Raw genomic sequence first — 20,613 nt, forward strand, 5'->3', positions numbered from 1 at the left:
CCACTGTGGCATTCTGAAAGCTTGCTTTACTCCCTTAACATATTCTACAGCTAAGCAGCAAGTGTGCTTTAGTTCCTCAACTCGTGTTTTCAACAGATAAAAGCAAATCTTTTAAAACAATTATTCAAACACTGTTGGAGGATTCCACTGTTTTTTAAACAGCAGGTATCATCTTTACCTTTTTACTAGTTAAAAATGTATTTATTTAGATACATTAAGAATGTCAATGAAATTCCTACAACTTTGGTTTTCAGTTACAAACTAGTATTTGGTCAGTGGCACAATTATTTGGATCTTTTGTTTCTTTCTCCTTTGGGAAAAATATGAATTTTCATTCCTCTTTCATAATGGTCCTTGTTCACCTTTGCCATGCCTTCAAATTTCCTTTCTGTTTAGATCTGTTCTTCTACACTTACAAGCATGTTTCAGAAATTTCCAAAATGCTGACTAAAACATTTGGTGCTTCTTCTTGTGCTTCTCCCAACAACTTTGCACCAAAAAGTTTATGACATTTTGACTCTGGGCTTCTTAGGATCTCCTTTGCCCACGTTTCGTTATTTCTCCAAAGGTTAGAAAATAATGTTGTTGATTCTTGTGCTTCTGTTATTTAAGAAATAAACAAGAAGCAAGAGAAACAAAACAAATTCCAGAGGCAAATTCCAGGCTTCAATTAAGTAGAGATTTCCCAGTGATTTCTTTAAAACTATCTCGTCTGCCTAAGACTTTGCTTCGATGAGAGTGGCGTAAAAGGCTTGTGTCCTCTGAGAGGGTTTAGGTATAGCTGTTAACTGCATTGTAGCTTACTTCCCTATTGGCTTAATTGCACAACGTATTTCTCTATTTTTCCCTTTAAAAATTTTGAATAGATAATACCTCTACATGCTCCATTCTTTTGCGGACCTGTGGGGAAACATCATAAACTAGTGCACCTCGACTTTTGTTTGCTTCCACATTTCCTTCAGGAAAAACTGCACAGGGAACATTGATGAAAAGTGTCCCTACATTCCCAGTCCCCAACCATCAGTCCCCACCACCACGTCTGTTAGTTTGCTCATATATCCCTTCCAAGATCGTTCAGACATATGCAAGTATGGATGTATACATAATTCCTCCTTCCTTTTACACAGTCAGTACCATACCATCACAATGGTCGGTAACTCGCTTTTTTCATTTAATAATATATTTTGCTCATTACAGTATTATAAGTCAGCACACACAGCTTTCTATGTTTCTAAAGGATGGGTTTTTATCCCCTCCTCTTGTATGTGCATCTGTGTGTAAAGCTTTCACTCAATGATTTTTTATGTGTGTGCAATTAATGCCTGGACACCTCACTTTTAATAAATAGGAGAATAAACATAATATTTAAGATCCCTGACTGTTTAATGAGTGTTATGGATTTAATGTTTGTGTCCCCTCCACAAATTCCTACTATGATGTCTATATGATGTCTTAACCCCCAGTGTGGTCATTTTTGGAGATGGGATCTCGAGGAAGTAATCAATGTTAAATGAGATCCTAACGGTGGTGTCCTGATCCCATAGAATTAGTTTCCTTATAAGAAGATAAATCAAAGAACTCTCTCTCTCCCTTTCTGAGATGATAGCCCTCATTAACAGAATCAGCTGGCACCTTGGTCTTACACTTTCAGCCTCCAGAACTGGGAGAAAATAAATGTCTGTCATTTAAACCACCCATTCTCTGGTATTTTGCAATGATAACCTGAGCAAACTAATACAGTGAGGATTCTGTGATGCTCCCAATTATTGTCTTCTGCTTCCCTCCGTGACTTGACTCTTGAACATGTGTCCAGGATGGTTATTTTCAGGAGAGGGCCATCGTGGAAGGGTCTGTTTCTGGTCCCATTCCAGCAAATTTGATCCTAGGACTGGGTTTTTCCTCTTTGCCATATTCAAAGGACTCTTGGAGTCTCATGCCATCAGAGGAATTTTTGATCTAATAGTCTATGATACCTTTCTTAGTATAGTCATGTATTGCTTAACAGTAGGAATACATTCTGAGAAATGTGTAGTTAGGCAATTTCATTGTTGTGCAAACACCATAGAGTATACTTACACAATCCTAGATGGTACAGCTTACTACACACCTATGCTATATGCTATAAGGCAGGTTACTATACTAAATACTATAGGCAATCAACGCAATTGTAAGTGTGTATCTAAATGTATCTAGACATAGAAAAGGTACAGTCAAATATGGTATTATAACCTTATAGCACCACTATAATATATGTGGTCTGTCATTGACTGAAATGTTGTTACATGGTACATGACTGTCTTCTTGCTTACTTACAACTTCCAAGCAAGTAGAGATCTTTGAGATGGGGGTGAGAAACATGAGAAAAAGTAGGAAGGTAACAATAATAAAACAAAATAAATGTTTTTTTTTTGTCCTGTGATCTGATGGATGGGTATATCCCACCCCCACTCCAACACACACACACAAATTGACATTAACTAGAGATTTGTTTCTCAGGTGTATTTGGCAATGGTCATGTTTCCAGATCTAGCACAGAATATACAGCTATTAAGAGTAACAGAAGGCCTGGTGAGGTGGCTCAAGCCTGTAATCCCAGCACTTTGGGAGGCTGAGCTGGGAGGATTATTTGAGCCCAGGAGTTTGAAACCAGGCTGAACTCTAAGGAAAAAAAAGGAGTAGTAGAGTCTTAAGGAATAGCTCTAAATGTTATGAATCATCCTGGTTTACAGCGCCCTTATTTTGTTTTGTATTCGGTGTCATGGTCCTGGGAGGAAGTCCAAGGGCCTGGGTGAGGCCTCTTCCTCCCTGGAATAGCCTGGGGGAGACAGGCGACTTGTGCTTGGCCATTGGATGATGCCACCTGGATGTGGCCTCTTGAGAGAGTGGTGTCCCGTTGTTGCAATGCTAACAGTAGAGGTTCATGCCAGTAGTGTGGTTCCAGGCAGCCCCAATGAGTCTTGCTGTGACAGACCTTTGCTGTAAGCAGGATCTTCTTTAGACCTGGACAGGAGGGCTCCCCTGGGCTATAGAGGGCCCCACTGTGATCTCTTCTGGCTTCACCTCTGCTCACCTAGAGTCCATGTTCTCTAGGTTATCCTTCTAGACTAGACTCTAGATACCCAGAATCCTGGGATTCCTTTCCCAAAGGGCCCAAAGCCTGTGAGAGCAGATCAGGCCACCACAGTTTGCAATCATAGGTCCTCAGAGTGGCAGGAGCATCTGTTTGGGAGTGTGAGGAATGTGTAGAAAGAACTTAGACAAGACGGCTGAGTATTCTCACCAGTGTGCGTGAGGGCCCTTGTGGTGTGAAATGGGGCTGGGGCTAGGACAAAAAGTGGGTAGGTTGTGAGCTCAACCATGGGCTCTATTTGTACTCTTGTTCTGGGCCTCATGAATGTTAGGAGTGAGACTGGCTATGGTCTTGATACCTTAGCCTGTGTTCCAAGCCTGACCTTTAGCCTGCTGAGGACTGTGAGCTCCTAAGAATCTTCTAATAAATGTTGTTGCTTAATATAGTCAGAGTTGCTTTCTGCTGTTCATCACCAAGAACACAGACTGAAACAGAAATGTTAAAGGGAATTCATTCTACCTTCCATCCCATAAAGACGGTTAATAAAGCACCCTGGTGAGCATTCTGTTTTCTGGGAGTTAAACACCCACATTAGAGGCCACAATCCCACCCTGTGACACACAACCAGACTCTGCTTCCTCCTCAGGCAGGATCAAGAAAGAATGAACAGATGGAATTGATAAATGTCTAAGTACAGTTACAGCAAGTTGTCATCCAGGTTTCATTTTTTCTGGAAAAATGACATAATCTCAAACATTTAAGATATTAAATGTTGTTAAAGAAAATTCACCTTTTTTTTAGTGAATGCTTTTAGTGTTGTTGTTTTTTTTTTTCAGATATGTCCACTTCAAAGTCTTTGAAATCCATCAATCTCTTTTTAATAAAAGATCTTGATTTCAGATAAAATTAATATTTCTATAATTAGGATAAAGCAAACACACATTCTTATCCTGAGTTTATTATTTCAGGTGATTTCTGCTAGAAATGACTTCCATGAGTATTAGAGTTCTGAGGGCCACTCAAATATTTGCCTACATGCTTATGGGAAGCTTGTGTAGCTTTTACTTGGTAGAAATTCCAGTTTTTCTGAGTTCTTAAATTCCTTCAGGTGTTCCATTTTGTATCCTTTGTAAAAGACTGGATCATTATAGTAAGCAGTTAAGAGAGTCTTTCAATGCAGAATTTTCTTTCCAGTATTTTACCATCATAAGGATTCCAGAGTTCTTGCAACAGTTGGTAAAATCTTGAACTTGTTCAGAACACCTCTCTCTGGCCATTTTTCTCATTGTGTTAGGCATCAAAACATCTTTTTTGACATATCTTAGTTGCTGCTGGGGTTGAGCACCATCTTGGTGGGCAGAGAGGGTGACTGTGTTGCCACCTGGTTCAGATAAACCCATCAATCTTTCTAAAAGGCCTCTATTATTTTAGAAGTGTTTTATGTATAGTGCTTAATTATTGACAAGTCTTAACTTCCAAACTGGAATATGTCACCTCTTTCAGGCCAGGAACTCTGTTAGAGTCATCTCTGTAGCTCAGTGTTGTACACACAGGAGGACCTCAGCAAACAGTTGCTGAAATCATATTTTATTTAGCATTTATAGTAATCACTACTATATGCTTCTTTGGCATTTTACATATGCTAATTTAATACCAGTCTCTGTGGGCTTGAGGAGAGATTAAATTTAAAATAAATTTAAATGTATGTATATACACACCACTATCCTATAATAAAAGTTTAAGGCACATTTAAGAAATTGTAAGTAATGATGCATAAAGATTTCGGTAGAAGAGAAAGTAGAGATATTGGAGATTATGGTAAGTAGTGACATAGTATAGGAAAAAGTTCCAGGCAGGAAGCCAAAGAAAAGCGTAGGTGATAAGAAAGAATGAGACAAAAATTGGAATCGTAGGAGATAATAAGTATAAATAATGAGACATCATATGTTGAGTTTCAGTCTTCAAAACATTTTATTTGGAAACTGTCATCTCTGGAGAGAAAAGTGGGCCAATCCTTTTATTGAAGGAGTACCTGATACTCGGAGGCCATGTGGCTCCTAAGAGAAAGAACAAGAATTGAAGCCAGATTTTTCACTGCTCCTCTTGTAGTGACAATTAGCAAAGTAAATAAAACACAGAGCAGAGTAACTGCATCTTTATATGAAAAGAGTAAACGTGCTACCAATGGCTGCCCTTATTCACAGTTAACTTGTTTAATCTTCATAACTTAATGAGCTGTTACTCTCTTTTGCAGATGAGAAAACTGAGCACAAGGCAGTTCAATAACTTTCCCAAGATTCAGTAACTTTCCCAATATCTTTCCCTAAATGGTAGCAGTGGGATCTGATTTTGAATCCTGTTTGTCTCCACAACCACTGCTTGTCTCTTCATTCTGAACAAGCTTTCTCATCCTGGAGAAGAAAGAGTCTGTTGAGCCCTACATATAGACTTATATTTGTATTCAATAATTTCAGTGACTGCTGGTGTAACAACCAGTTTGATTTCTGCGCCTGTTGCTCGGCCAGAAGTACTACTGATAGTTTCACTTATTTGTTGATCACATACTCTGTGTAGCTTAATTTTCTTTTCTTTCTTTCTTTTTTTTTTGAGAAGAAATCTCTCTCTGTCACCCAGGCTGGAGCGCAGTGGTACGATCTTGGCTCACTGCAAGCTCCAACTCCTAGGTTCACGCCATTCTCCTGCCTCAGCCTCCTGAGTAGCTGGGACTACAGGCGCCCGCCACCTCGCCCAGCTAGTTTTTTGTATTTTTTTAGTAGAGACGGGGTTTCACCGTGTTAGCCAGGATGGTCTCGATCTCCTGACCTCGTAATCCTCCCACCTTGGCCTCCCAAAGTGCTGGGATTACAGGTGTGAGCCACCGCCCCCGGCCTTAATTTTATTTTCAAGCATCCATTAGATGTTGGGCCTTCGACAGCTGTGGAAACAAAGGCATAGAGGGTAAATAACTTGTTTACACAGTTAGATAATGGCAGAGCCAAGAGTTCAGTTTGTGACTCCAAATTTTGTGACTCCAAAGACTCTTCTCTTCGGAGCTCCATTAAACGACTGTAGTGTCCTCTTCACCTGTGTCCCAGATGTGGCTCTCTCTTCTCTCCCAGAACTCTGTCCTCTAAGGGCCCATAGTTTTCATTACCATTATTGAGGTGGTTGATGTCAGTTGCCTGCTCAACCACCGCATCTACCTTCTTGCATGCTCACAGAGACATGATTTTGTTCATCTCTTGAGAGGTCAGTGATAGGTTTAGACATCAGCATGTATATGAAATTCTGGTTAATGAGATATGAGGGAAAGCCTACTGGTGCATGGTCGTTTCCAGAAAAAATTTCCTCTATCTTAAAAAGAAAAGAGTGGTTTCTTCCTTCCTCCACTGTGGGAGGTTGTTAGAAGATATCACATCTGGAGTAGTGGCAGTCAACTTGCACCCATGAGGGGACAACCCAAATTGGAAACAGCCAACATGCTGAGAAACTCTGAGTGAAGACAGGAAAGAACTTAAGTCCTTGATGAAATCTTTGAACCAATGAATTTCCCATTCTGGAACATCTTGAACTCAGGACTTCTTGTCATGTGAATAATAACATATCCTTGCTGTTTAAGTCACTTTTGCCTGGGTTTTCTGTCACCTACATTTGCAACCATCCTAACTGATATAATTAATATATTCAGCATCACCATCATCATCATTAACATGTATTGGGTGCTTATAATAGCCACTGTGTTGAGCTTGTTATGTGCATCTTCCTATTTAATCCTCACTACAACCCTATGAGCTACGTGCTTTTATAATTTCTACTTTACAGATGAGGAAACTGCAGTTTAAAGAGGTTAATGTGACCAAGGACTCACAGCAGGGAAGTGGCAGAGCAATGATCTGAAGAACGAGGCACTCTACTTCCTTCATCTTTATTAATACTGCAATACACCACAAGTTTTATTATCCTTGTTTTGTTGATAAGGAACCTGCAGTTCCTCATCTACAAAAAAGAGATTAAGTTCTGCCCCAAACTAGTAAGTGAAAGATTCAAACTGAGATTTTTCTGATTCCAAGCCTGTGTTTTTCGCTGTATATTCAGGCTTCTCACTTGACCACCTTCCCAGACTCTGAAAGGATTTCTCATTTTCAGACTTTTCTTTAACTCTTTCTTCTCCATTCCTTACCTGTTCTATCCTGCAGTCTGCCAGCCCCTTGCTTTCTCCTGAATGACAATAGATATTTATCTCTACTTACTAGTGATCTAATTAAACTATTGCATCTTCTAGGAACTGGGTTCCTTAACTTTGTCAACATGCACCTGTTGCCTGGCAGCATGGACACCTTGATGAGAGGATGGAGACCTCAGGCTTGTGGTATAATAGACACTTGATGGGGTAAAGCATGTGCTTGGGGTGGATCAGGGGGAAGGGGCTGGAGGGAATGCTTTCCTGTATGTGGCTCATGGGCTCTGCAACCCTGCTCTTCAGAACAATTAAAATGGAATACAGAAAACCCCTATATTTAGACCAAGGGAGAATCAAAATATTGGCAATGTTAAAACTTTAGAGACAAAAAGAGGAGGAGGACAGAAAGAAAGTTAATCACTACTTTCAGTAATGTCAATTTAGTCTGGAGACTCAAACCCCTTGCTACTCTTGCCCATTTTGCCTCCTCATCTCCTATAGGCTGATCTCACAGGGAGGCTGTGGCTCTTCCTCTCCCACCATGGTTTTCCACATTTGAGCCAGACTCCTTGGCTTTATTCATGCAGGTCTGGATTATTCTTGCTGTTCTCCCTCCCCATCTTTCAGCCCAAATCCTACCCATTCTTCAAGACTCAGTGCAAGTCCTACATTCTCTATGAAGCCTTTTTGAAACACATCTGCTTACATGAGTCTATATTTCCCTGAATTTAGGAGTTGTGATGATTCAACTCTGGAGTGTGGATGCTTCTGAAAGTTGTTTCACCACCTTCTCTAAAACCCGTGAGCTTCTGGGCTGTTGACATGCTTGGTTCTTAGAAGTACTGACCCTTCAGGAGTCCCAACTACACCCACAGCAGTCTTTCTAAGACCACCAGACACCCATCTAGTGTTTTGCCTGACCTCCATCCTTTCTGTCTTCTTCTCGTAACATCACCTCAATTTTTCTTTGGAGGAGCTAGGGGAGGGCATGTGACCCAAGTTTTAGTCAATAAGCTTATTTATGTCCCAAGTCATCTGATTTGTGCAGAGAGCATATCATTCAGACCAGTCCAACAGGAATCTCTATGAGATTTATATGGAGCTATTTAAAAGGAGAGAATGGGTAAGTCATGGTGGCTCATGCCTGTAATTCCAGCACTTTGGGAGGCCGAGATGGGCAGATCACTTGAAGTCAGGAGTTTGAGACCAACCTGGCCAACATGGTGAAATTCTGTTTCTACAAAAAATACAACAATTAGCTGGACATGGTGGCATGCACCTGCAGTCCCAGCTACTCAGGAGGCTGAGGTGGAGAGTTGCTTGAACTCAGGAGACAAAGGTTGCAGTGAGCCAAGATTGCACCACTGTACTCCAGCCTGGGCGACAGAGTGAGACTCCGTCTCAGAAAACAAACAAACAGACAAAAAAAACTTAGGAATAAACTTAACCAAGCAGGTGAAAGATCTGTACATGGAAAACTATAAGACTCTGATGAAAGAAATTGAAGAAGACACAAATAAATGGAAAGATATTCCATGTTCATGGTTAGAAAGAATTAATATTGTTAACATGTCTATACTACCCCAAGCAATCTACAGATTCAATGCAATGCCTATCAAAATTTCAGTGGCATTTTATTTTTTATTTTTTATTTTTTATTTATTTTTATTTTTTATTTTTTATTTTTTTATTATACTTTAAGTTCTAGGGTACATGTGCATAACGTGCAGGTTTGTTACATATGTATACTTATGCCATGTTGGTGTGCTGCACCCATCAACTCGTCAGCACCCATCAATTAATCATTTATATCATGTATAACTCCCCAATGCAATCCCTCCCTCCTCCCCCCTCCCCCCCCCCCCTTGATAGGCCCCAGTGTGTGATGTTCCCCTTCCCGAGTCCAAGTGATCTCATTGTTCATTTCCCACCTATGAGTGAGAACATGCGGTGTTTGGTTTTCTCTTCTTGTGATAGTTTGCTAAGAATGATGGTTTCCAGCTGCATCCATGTCCCTACAAAGGACGCAAACTCATCCTTTTTTATGGCTGCATAGTATTCCATGGTGTATATGTGCCACATTTTCTTAATCCAGTCTGTCACAGATGGACATTTGGGTTGATTCCAAGTCTTTGCTATTGTGAATAGTGCCGCAATAAACATACGTGTGCATGTGTCTTTGTAGTAGAATAATTTATAATCCTTTGGGTATATACCCAGTAGTGGGATGGCTGGGTCATATGGTACATCTAGTTCTAGATCCTTGAGGAATTGCCATACTGTTTTCCATAATGGTTGAACTAGTTTACAATCCCACCAACAGTGTAAAAGTGTTCCTATTTCTCCACATCCTCTCCAGCACCTGTTGTTTCCTGACTTCTTAATGATTGCCATTCTAACTGGTGTGAGATGGTATCTCATTGTGGTTTTGATTTGCATTTCTCTGATGGCGAGTGACAATGAGCATTTTTTCATTTCTCTGATGGCGAGTGACAATGAGCATTTTTTCATGTGTCTGTTGGCTGTATGAATGTCTTCTTTTGAGAAATGTCTGTTCATATCCTTTCCCCACTTTTTGATGGGGTTGTTTGTTTTTTTCTTGTAAATTTGTTTGAGTTCTTTGTAGATTCTGGATATTAGCCCTTTGTCAGATGAGTAGGTTGCAAAAATTTTTTCCCATTCTGTAGGTTGCCTGTTCACTCTGATGGTAGTTTCTTTTGCTATGCAAAAGCTCTTTAGTTTAATTAGATCCCATTTGTCAATTTTGGCTTTTGCTGCCGTTGCTTTTGGTGTTTTAGACATGAAGTCCTTGCCCATGCCTATGTCCTGAATGGTACTACCCAGATTTTCTTCTAGGGTTTTTATGGTATTAGGTCTAACATTTAAGTCTCTAATCCATCTTGAATTAATCTTTGTGTAAGGGGTAAGGAAAGGATCCAGTTTCAGCTTTCTACTTATGGCTAGCCAATTTTCCCAGCACCATTTATTAAATAGGAAATCCTTTCCCCATTTCTTGTTTCTCTCAGGTTTGTCAAAGATCAGATGGCTGTAGATGTGTGGTATTATTTCTGAGGACTCTGTTCTGTTCCATTGGTCTATATCTCTGTTTTGGTACCAGTACCATGCTGTTTTGGTTACTGTAGCCTTGTAGTATAGTTTGAAGTCAGGTAGCGTGGCGCCTCCAGCTTTGTCCTTTTGACTTAGGATTGCTTTGGCAATGCGGGCTCTTTTTTGGTTCCATATGAACTTTAAAGCAGTTTTTTCCGTCTGTGAAGAAACTCATTGGTAGCTTGATGGGGATGGCATTGAATCTATAAATAACCTTGGGCAGTATGGCCATTTTCACGATATTGATTCTTCCTATCCATGAGCATGGTATGTTCTTCCATTTGTTTGTGTCCTCTTTGATTTCACTGAGCAGTGGTTTCTAGTTCTCCTTGAAGAGGTCCTTTACATCCCTTGTAAGCTGGATTCCTAGGTATTTTATTCTCTTTGAAGCAATTGTGAATGGAAGTTCATTCCTGATTTGGCTCTCTGCTTGTCTGTTACTGGTGTATAAGAATGCTTGTGATTTTTGCACATTAATTTTGTATCCTGAGACTTTGCTGAAGTTGCTTATCAGCTTAAGGAGATTTTGGGCTGAGACAATGGGGTTTTCTAAATATACAATCATGTCATCTGCAAACAGGGACAATTTGACTTCTTCTTTTCCTAACTGGATACCCTTGATTTCTTTCTCTTGCCTGATTGCCCTAGCCAGAACTTCCAACACTATGTTGAATAGGAGTGGTGAGAGAGGGCATCCCTGTCTTGTGCCAGTTTTCAAAGGGAATTTTTCCCGTTTTTGCCCATTCAGAATGATATGAGCTGTGGGTTTGTCATAAATAGCTCTTATTATTTTGAGGTACGTTCCATCAATACCGAATTTATTGAGCATTTTTAGCATGAAGGGCTGTTGAATTTTGTCAAAAGCCTTTTCTGCATCTATTGAGATAATCATGTGGTTCTTGTCTTTGGTTCTGTTTATATGCTGGATTACGTTTATTGATTTGCGAATGTTGAACCAGCCTTGCATCCCAGGGATGAAGCCCACTTGATCATGGTGGATAAGCTTTTTGATGTGCTGCTGAATCCGGTTTGCCAGTATTTTATTGAGAATTTTTGCATCGATGTTCATCAGGGATATTGGTCTAAAATTCTCTTTTTTTGTTGTGTCTCTGCCAGGCTTTGGTATCAGGATGATGTTGGCCTCATAAAATGAGTTAGGGAGGATTCCCTCTTTTTCTATTGATTGGAATAGTTTCAGAAGGAATGGTACCAGCTCCTCCTTGTACCTCTGGTAGAATTCAGCTGTGAATCCATCTGGTCCTGGACTTTTTTTGGTAGGTAGGCTATTAATTGTTGCCTCAATTTCAGAGCCTGCTATTGGTCTATTCAGGGATTCCACTTCTTCCTGGTTTAGTCTTGGAAGAGTGTAAGTGTCCAGGAAATTATCCATTTCTTCTAGATTTTCTAGTTGATTTGCATAGAGGTGTTTATAGTATTCTCTGATGGTAGTTTGTATTTCTGTGGGGTCGGTGGTGATATCCCCTTTATCATTTTTTATTGCGTCTATTTGATTCCTCTCTCTTTTCTTCTTTATTAGTCTTGCTAGCGGTCTGTCAATTTTGTTGATCTTTTCAAAAAACCAACTCCTGGATTCATTGATTTTTTGGAGGGTTTTTTGTGTCTCTATCTCCTTCAGTTCCGCTCTGATCTTAGTTATTTCTTGCCTTCTGCTAGCTTTTGAATGTGTTTGCTCTTGTCAGTGGCATTTTATAATAGGGAAAACAATCCTAAAATTTATATGGAGCCATGAAAGACCCTGAATGGCCAAAGCAGTCTTGAGCGAAAAAGAAAGCCAGAGGCATCACACTACCTGATTCCAAATCTACTGCAAAATTACAGTAATCAAAACAGCATGATCCGGCTATAAAAACAGACACATAGAATAGAAAGCCCAGAAATAAAGTAATGTGTTTACCATAATTGATCTTTGACAAGGTGTCAATAACGCACAGCGGTGAAAGGGCAGTTTCTTTAGTAGAGGATGCTGGGAAAACTAGATATCTACATGTGTAAGAATAAAACATGACATTTATCTCACACCACATACAAATCAATTCAAGATGGATTAAAGGCTTAGATGTAAGACCTGAAATTGTAAAACTGCTAAAGAAAAGTATAGAGAAAACTCTTCTTGGCATTGGTCCGGGCAATGATTTTTGGATGTGAGCCCCAAAGCACAGGCAGCAAAAGCAAAATGGAGAACTGGGATTGCACCAAACTAAAAGGTCTCTGCATAGCACAGGAGATAATCAACAGAGCGAAGACACAAGCTAAATAAAATGTTTGCAAATCACACATCTCCTAAGAGGTTAGTATCCAAAATATATAAGGAACTCAAAAACTCAATAGAAAGAAAGCAGCCCAATGGCAAAAGTGGTCAAAGGGCCTAAACAGACGTTTCTCCAGAGAAGACATACAAATGGCCAACAGGTATGTGAAAAAGGAAAGGGCTCAACATAACTAAGCATCAGGGAAATGCAAATCAAATCACAATGAGATACTATCTTGCTCCAGTTAGAATGGCAATTATTAAAAAGACAAAAGAAATGCTGATGGGAATGTAAGTTAGTATAGCCGTTATGGAAAACAGTATGGCGATTCCTCAAACAATTAAAAATAGAACTGTCATATGATGCAGCAATCTCACTTTGGGGAATATATCCAAAGACAATGAAATCAGTATATCAAAGAGCTACTTGGACTCCTATGCTCATTGCAGTATTGTATTAGTCTGTTCTCACATTGCTAATAAAGACACCCAAGACTGGGTAATTTATAAAGGAAAGAAGTTTAATTGACTCAAAGTTCCATGTGGCTGGGGAGGCCTCACAATCGTGGCAGAAGGTGAATGAGGAGCAAAGTCACATCGTACATGGGGGCAGGCAAGAGAGCTTGTGCAGGAAACTCCCACTTGTAAAACTATCAGCTCTCATGAGACTTACTCACTACTACAAGAACAGGACGGGAGAAACTGCCTCCATGGTTCAATTATCTCCACCTGGCCCCACCCTTGATACATGGGGTTTATTATAACTCAAGGTGAGATTTGGGTGGGGGCACAGCCAAACCATATCAAGCATTATTCATCATAGCTATGATATGAAATCAACTCAAGGATTCATTGAAAGGTGAATGGATAAAGAAAATGAGATATGTTTACATATAATGGAATAGTATTCAGCCTTAAAAAAGAAGGAAATTCTGCCATTCGTAACAGCAGAAATGAACCTGGAGGACATTATGCTAAGTGAAATAAGCCAGACACAGAAAGACAAATACTGCTTGAGTCAGTTACATGTGGAATCTACAAAAGACAAACTCATAAAAACAGAGAGTAGAACAGTGGTTGCCAGGGACTGGGAGTGTGGGAGATGGGGAGATGTTGGTCCAAGGGTGTATAGTTTCAGTTAGACAGGATCAGCAAGTTCTGGAGATCTGTTGTACAGTATGGTGACTATGGTTAATAATAATACGCTATATACTTGAAAATTGCTAAAAGAGTAGATCTTAAATGTTCTCATCACAAAAATGATAAATATGTGAAATGACAGATATATTAATTAGCTTGATTTAATCATTCCACTATCTCTCTCTCAAAATATGTTGTACAGTACAAATATATACAATATTTGTCAATTATACCTTAATAAAGCTGAAAGGAATTTTGTTTTAAAGGTGAGAAGCTCTCTTTCTTTAATCTAATTTGATGAAAGCCTGTTTTTCTTTGAATTTCAAGAATTTTTGACAATGTGCTGAGAATAAAGTGAACAGAAAGGAAATTCCACAAATAGCAAGAGAGACACTGATTAATTCCATCATTTGACCTGAATTATGTTATCTAGCCAAACCCACCCTTGAAATTTTCATTTTCTTGAGACAATAAATTTCCTTTTGCTTAAGTCTGCTTGTGTTGGGATTTTTCTCCATTGGAACTCAAAAAGTCTCAACAGATTTATCCACCCAACAAGTGAGGTTTCCTGATACTACATCATTAAACCTGTGCTATAAGCCCACAGCTACTAGAAAAAAACAATCTTTGTTATCCAACAACAACAAATGCTGTATTTCTTCCTGCCCTTCTTCCTGTTCTCCCTTAGAGTATTAAGAAAGTGATCAGGGGCCTAATGTATGTCCCTGAAAGCCTTGGTTTTGGTCTTGTCCTCAGAACAGCAATTCTGTGCTTAGAAGGAACTGAACATGGTTCTCTAAGACATTGTAAAACAGAATTCTGGATCCAGTGTGATGTTGATGCTGAAGAGCCTTTGTTGTTGGAGAAACCTGGTGCTAGATCTTTCCTGAAATTGCCCCAGTATCCTCAGACCCGTCTGAACGCTGAGGAGAGGGCACGAGGCTGCTAGAGATACAGCGACAAGAAGATATTTTCAGAGAAAGGACCCAGGCCATGAAGAATTTCCAATAATTTCATGGTTGTGCCATAGGTTTGTGAACAGATTTATACACTCCAGGCATGGGGAGTTTCAGGGCTCTCAGTAAAGCAAGAAGTCTAGAGAGATGAAGTGGGAAGGATATTTACAGAGAATGAAGCAATTTTCAACCGGAAAATATAAAAAGGTAGCAACTGCAGAAACCCAGAACTGATACTTCTCTACTGCTTATATTGTGTGAACACGTGTGTGTTTGTGTGTGTAGCAAAGTTAAAAATTGAGTAATCAGATTGTTTAGCAATCGTTCCTCATTAGGCCCCGAGCCTTGGTGGTAGCGCCTTGTTCATGGTTTGAGGAGCACTGGCTGGAGTGTTTGCCCTGAAGCCCCCTGCCTCACCTTTTCCTCTGGGGATGGGAAGGAGGTGCAGTGGGCTGTATCCTTGAAACTTGGCCCAGTGACACAGAGCGTGGGTCACTTTGCTTTGTGTAGATCACCAGACCTCAAATAGGAGGGGAAAGGCTCTGATGCTGACAGGTTTCTAAGTGAGGCTGGCTGGAGGCTGGTGTGGCATTGGCTGGGGAAGCTGGAGATCGGGATTATTGGCATTTTCTTGAACCACATGACACTGGACAAATACTAGTCAACTACCAGCTGACTTGGTGCCTTTAGGCTCCGCCTCACCCTTTCAGTTGCCTCAGTGGAATCGAAATATAGATCTGTGCTGTAAGACTTTTTCTGTGTTTCCCAAAGCCTCCCAAATTCCTTGAAATGTATTTGAGGCCACTTTTTTTTTCTTTTCTTCTTGTTAACTCTTTTTTCTTAAAATCACACCAAGAATTCATGCTTAACCATAGAAACATGAGAAAATTCAGAAAAACAACATGAAAGAGTAAGTATAAGCCCATTGTTAACATTTTGTTAACATTCTGTTGTTAACATTTTGTTACATGTACAGTCACGTTAATCATTGTTAACATTTTGTTACATGTGCAGTCGTGTGTTGATTAGCAACAGAGATTGTGCCCTTGTGTGAACATCAGAGAGTGTACTTACACAAACCTAGATGGTACAGCCACTACACACCTAGGCTGCAAACCTGTACAGCATGTGACTGCACTGAGTACAGTAGGTAACTGGAACACAATGGTGTTTGTCTAAACATATCTAAACATAGAAAGGATAGAGTAAAGGTATGGTATAAAAGATTTTAGAACTAGTACACCTATATAGGACACTTACCATGAATGGAGCTTGCAGGACTGGAAGTTATTCTGAGTGAGTTGGTGGGTGAGTGGAGTAAATGGGAAAGTTTAGGACATACTGTATACTACTGTAGACTCTATAAACACTGTACACTTGGGCTATACTAAATTTATCTTAAAATATTTTTATTCAGTAATAAATTAGCCTTAACTTTTAAATAAACTTTTTAAGTTTTTAAACTTTTTGACTCATTTAATGACACAGCTTAAAACACAAACATACTATACCACTCTATAATGTTTTCTTTCTTTATATCCTTATTCTATAAGCCATTTTCTATTAAAAACTTTAAAAAATTTTTTAAACTTTTTTGTTTAAGACACACACACTAGCCTAGGCCTACAAGAGGTCAGGATCAACAAAATCACCATCTTCCTCTTCCATATCTTATCGCTCTGAAAAGTCTTCAGGGGCCGGGCGCGGTGGCTCACGCCTGTAATCCCAGCACTTTGGGAGGCCGAGACAGGCGGATCACAAGGTCAGGAGATCGAGACCATCCTGGCTAACATGGTGAAACCCCGTCTCTACTAAAAATACAAAAGATTAGCCGGGCGTGGTGGCAGGCGCCTGTAGTCCCAGCTACTTGGGAGGCTGAGGCAGGAGAATGGCTTGAACCCGGGAGGCGGAGCTTGCAGTGAGCTGAGATCCGGCCACTGCACTCCAGCCTGGACTACAGAGCCAGACTCCGTTTCAAAAAAAAAAAAAAAAAAAGTCTTCATGGTGATACCATGCATGGAGCTGTAGTCTCCTATGATAACAATGCGTTCCTCAGGAATACCTTGTGAAAGATCTGTCTGAGGCTGTTTTACAGTTAACTTAAAATATATATATAAGTAGGAGTATAATCTAAAATAACAATTAAAAGTACGGGATAGTAAATACATAAACCAGTAACAGTTATGAATTATCATTATCAAGTATTATGTACCATACATAATTGTATGTGCTATGCTTTTTATATGACTGGCAGCACAGTAAGTTTACACCAGCATCACTAGAAACACATGAGCAATATACTGTGCTATAATGTTAGGATGGTTATGATATCACTAGGTGAGAAATTTTTCTGTTGTATTATAATCTTACTGGACCACAGTCCAGTAAGATATATGGTTCATCACCGTCCATCATGTGGTGCATGACTATTTTTTCTTTTTGTGTTTATTGCTTGGTAACCTCTTTTTAAAAATTGAGTATATTCTAGACATCTTTTCTTATCAATAAATACTCTTCTATACACACATTTTAAAGATTGGCTGCATTGTGTCCTATTGTCTGGATATATGTAATTTATTTTGCCAGTCCCTGTTGCTGAGCAAGAAAGTGGCTTCTGGTTTTCCTGTATTCAGTATAATAACCTCCTTATAGTTACATGTTTGTGTACATCTTTCAATATTTCTCATAGCTTTCTTGAATTGGAATTGAAATTTTGTGGCTTATTATGCTTGTTTTTAAGGTGTTGATGACTTTGTCAAATTGTTCTACAGGAGGTTGTGCCACTCATTTATGAGTGTCCATTACCTGAGTACCAGTTTTCATGAACTAATGATCATTCCACCCACTTTGGGGCTGCAGCACAACAAACCACACAGGCTCACTTTCTTTTTTAATCTATTTACTCCTTTGTAGTTTTGCTTCTCATTATCCTAGATACATTATGAATTTTCTGTAGAATGCAAGTATCTTGGTCCTTCCATACGTTTAACCAATGTTTGTTCAGTGCCAACATGTGCTCAGGCTGGGGCTCAGACTAAACTCTACCCTCAAGGAGCTTGCAACCTAATGATATTAATTAGAACCAGAATTTCATGTAAGTAATAACCAATTCATGCACAGCAATTTTAATGTTACCTCTTGATATGTATTATCTCATTTAATGTATACAGTAATGCTGATATCAGTATTACTACCATCCATTTCACAGATAAAGACATCAAGACTGAAAGATGCTGGTTGAAAGCCTATGCAACTAACACATGGCAAAGTAGTAATTCTAAATCTCATCCTTCTTCCTTATACCCTCAAGATAGCAGGGGGAAAGAAAGTATTCTATTAAGGACATATGGAAGGACTTCTTATCCAGACTTCTTTGCCTCATTGTCTCTCATCTCTGAAAATCCCTCATGCATTCCTTTATAATCAACATCACTTTCTGAGATAAACTTCTTTTTAAGAGGTAAATAGATATACAGTTCCAAGAAAAATAATAATGCCTATCAGTTTTCTCCTTATAGGAGGGTCTAGGGTGCAGGTCTAGGGCTGCATCAGTGGGAGGGAAAATGAGTGTACATAATGCCACTGAATTGTACACTTAAAATGGTTAAAATGGTCATTTTAATGTTATGTATATTTTATCACAATTTTTTAAATTACCAAAATAAAACCTTAAAAAATAAACATTATCATCTGTGGGGTAAAAAATAGGAAAGTAGATTTCAGGAGATAAGCTTCACCTATCCCGTATTTAACATGCATGGACCTTCCTTCCACAAGACACTGGGACTATAATATGGAAACGATTGATATTCTAAGAGATGTTAATTTTTAGAGTTGTTTGGATTTTCAGGTTCAATATTTCATTTTCATTTCAGAAGTATAATTTTAAACATTATAATGTCATTACATATTCCCTGCATAGCAGCATATGTAAAATCCAGAAACAAGACAGTGGCCTCTGACTCTCCGGCATACGACAGTATCAGTTCCCAGAATAACAAGATATTCTTGATTATGATTTAATCATAACTGGGAAATCCCAATATGTAGAGAGGTCATGTTAGAGTTTACAGCTAGAAAAATTTTTGTTTCTCTTAATGAACAAATGTGTTTCCTTTTATTAGACGATGGTTTTTAAATAATGGTGCTGGGAAAATTGGCTAGCCATAAGTAGAAAGCTGAAACTGGATCCTTTCCTTACCCCTTATACGAAGATTAATTCAAGATGGATTAGAGACTTAAATGTTAGACCTAATACCATAAAAACCCTAGAAGAAAATCTAGGTAGTACCATTCAGGACATAGGCATGGGCAAGGACTTCATGTCTAAAACACCAAAAGCAACGGCAGCAAAAGCAAAAATTGACAAATGGGATCTAATTAAACTAAAGAGCTTTTGCACAGCAAAAGAAACTACCATCAGAGTGAACAGGCAACCTACAGAATGGGAAAAAATTTTTGCAACCTACTCATCTGACAAAGGGCTAATATCCAGAATCTACAAAGAACTCAAACAAATATACGAGAAAAAAACAAACAACCCCATCAAAAAGTGGGGAAAGGATATGAACAGACATTTCTCAAAAGATGATATTCATACAGCCAACAGACACATGAAAAAATGCTCATTGTCACTCGCCATCAGAGAAATGCAAATCAAAACCACAATGAGATACCATCTCACACCAGTTAGAATGGCAATCATTAAGAAGTCAGGAAACAACAGGTGTTGGAGAGGATGTGGAGAAATAGGAACACTTTTACACTGTTGGTGGGATTGTAAACTAGTTCAACCATTATGGAAAACAGTATGGCAATTCCTCAAGGATCTAGAACTAGATGTACCATATGACCCAGCCATCCCACTACTGGGTATATACCCAAAGGATTATAAATTATTCTACTACAGAGACACATGCACACGTATGTTTATTGCGGCACTATTCACAATAGCAAAGACTTGGAATCAACCCAAATGTCCATCTGTGACAGACTGGATTAAGAAAATGTGGCACATATACACCATGGAATACTATGCAGCCATAAAAAAGGATGAGTTTGCGTCCTTTGTAGGGACATGGATGCAGCTGGAAACCATCATTCTTAGCAAACTATCACAAGAAGAGAAAACCAAACACCGCATGTTCTCACTCATAGGTGGGAACTGAACAATGAGATCACTTGGACTTGGGAAGGGGAACATCACGCACTGGGGCCTATCATGGGGAGGGGGGAGGGGGGAGGAGGGAGGGATTGCATTGGGGAGTTATACATGACATAAATGATGAATTGATGGGTGCTGACGAGTTGATGGGTGCAGCACACCAACACGGCATAAGTATACATATGTAACAAACCTGCACGTTATGCACATGTACCCTAGAACTTAAAGTATAATAAAAAAAAAATAATAATAAAATAAAATAAAAAAAAATAGTTTTCCTTTTTTCACCTTGACTACCAGAAGCATAGAGCTAATTTGCAGGATGATTGCAATGATTTGTCTATAGCTTAGGCTTTATAGTCAGTGTTTTCCTAGCTTTTCAATCCAAGTATTGGTTCTTCCATTTTTGTTTTAATGGGTCAATTGGATTTTTGACCTTTGTCATAAACGCCCTCATTTTTTTTTAAATAGGCAAGGAATATAATATAAATAAATGGAAGGACAGATGAAAAACAACCACTTGACTGGCAGGCTGAAATAGAAGGGAATACTAAATTACTTTATCAGTCACCTATCCCAGTTTAGATTCCTGCCTGGCTACATTTTACTTCAGTTAGCTGCTTTTCTGCTGTCTGTATGCAAGGTATGTGTTCTCTCACCCGTGACTTGCTTGGGCCTGGCCAGCTGAAAGAAGCAGCTGGTCTTCACCTTCTGAAGCTAATATTG

The 20,613-nt window shown here is 39.2% G+C and overlaps 1 pseudogene; it reads right to left on the reverse strand.

Annotated features, from left to right (window-relative positions):
- Positions 1-4,101: 4,101 nt before the first annotated feature.
- LOC115896396 lies at positions 4,102-4,389 on the reverse strand (annotated as a pseudogene).
- Between the last annotated feature and the right edge of the window lie 16,224 nt (positions 4,390-20,613).

The sequence above is a fragment of the Rhinopithecus roxellana genome, chromosome 3 (assembly GCF_007565055.1).
Source record: "Rhinopithecus roxellana isolate Shanxi Qingling chromosome 3, ASM756505v1, whole genome shotgun sequence".
Taxonomy (NCBI): Eukaryota; Metazoa; Chordata; class Mammalia; order Primates; family Cercopithecidae; genus Rhinopithecus; species Rhinopithecus roxellana.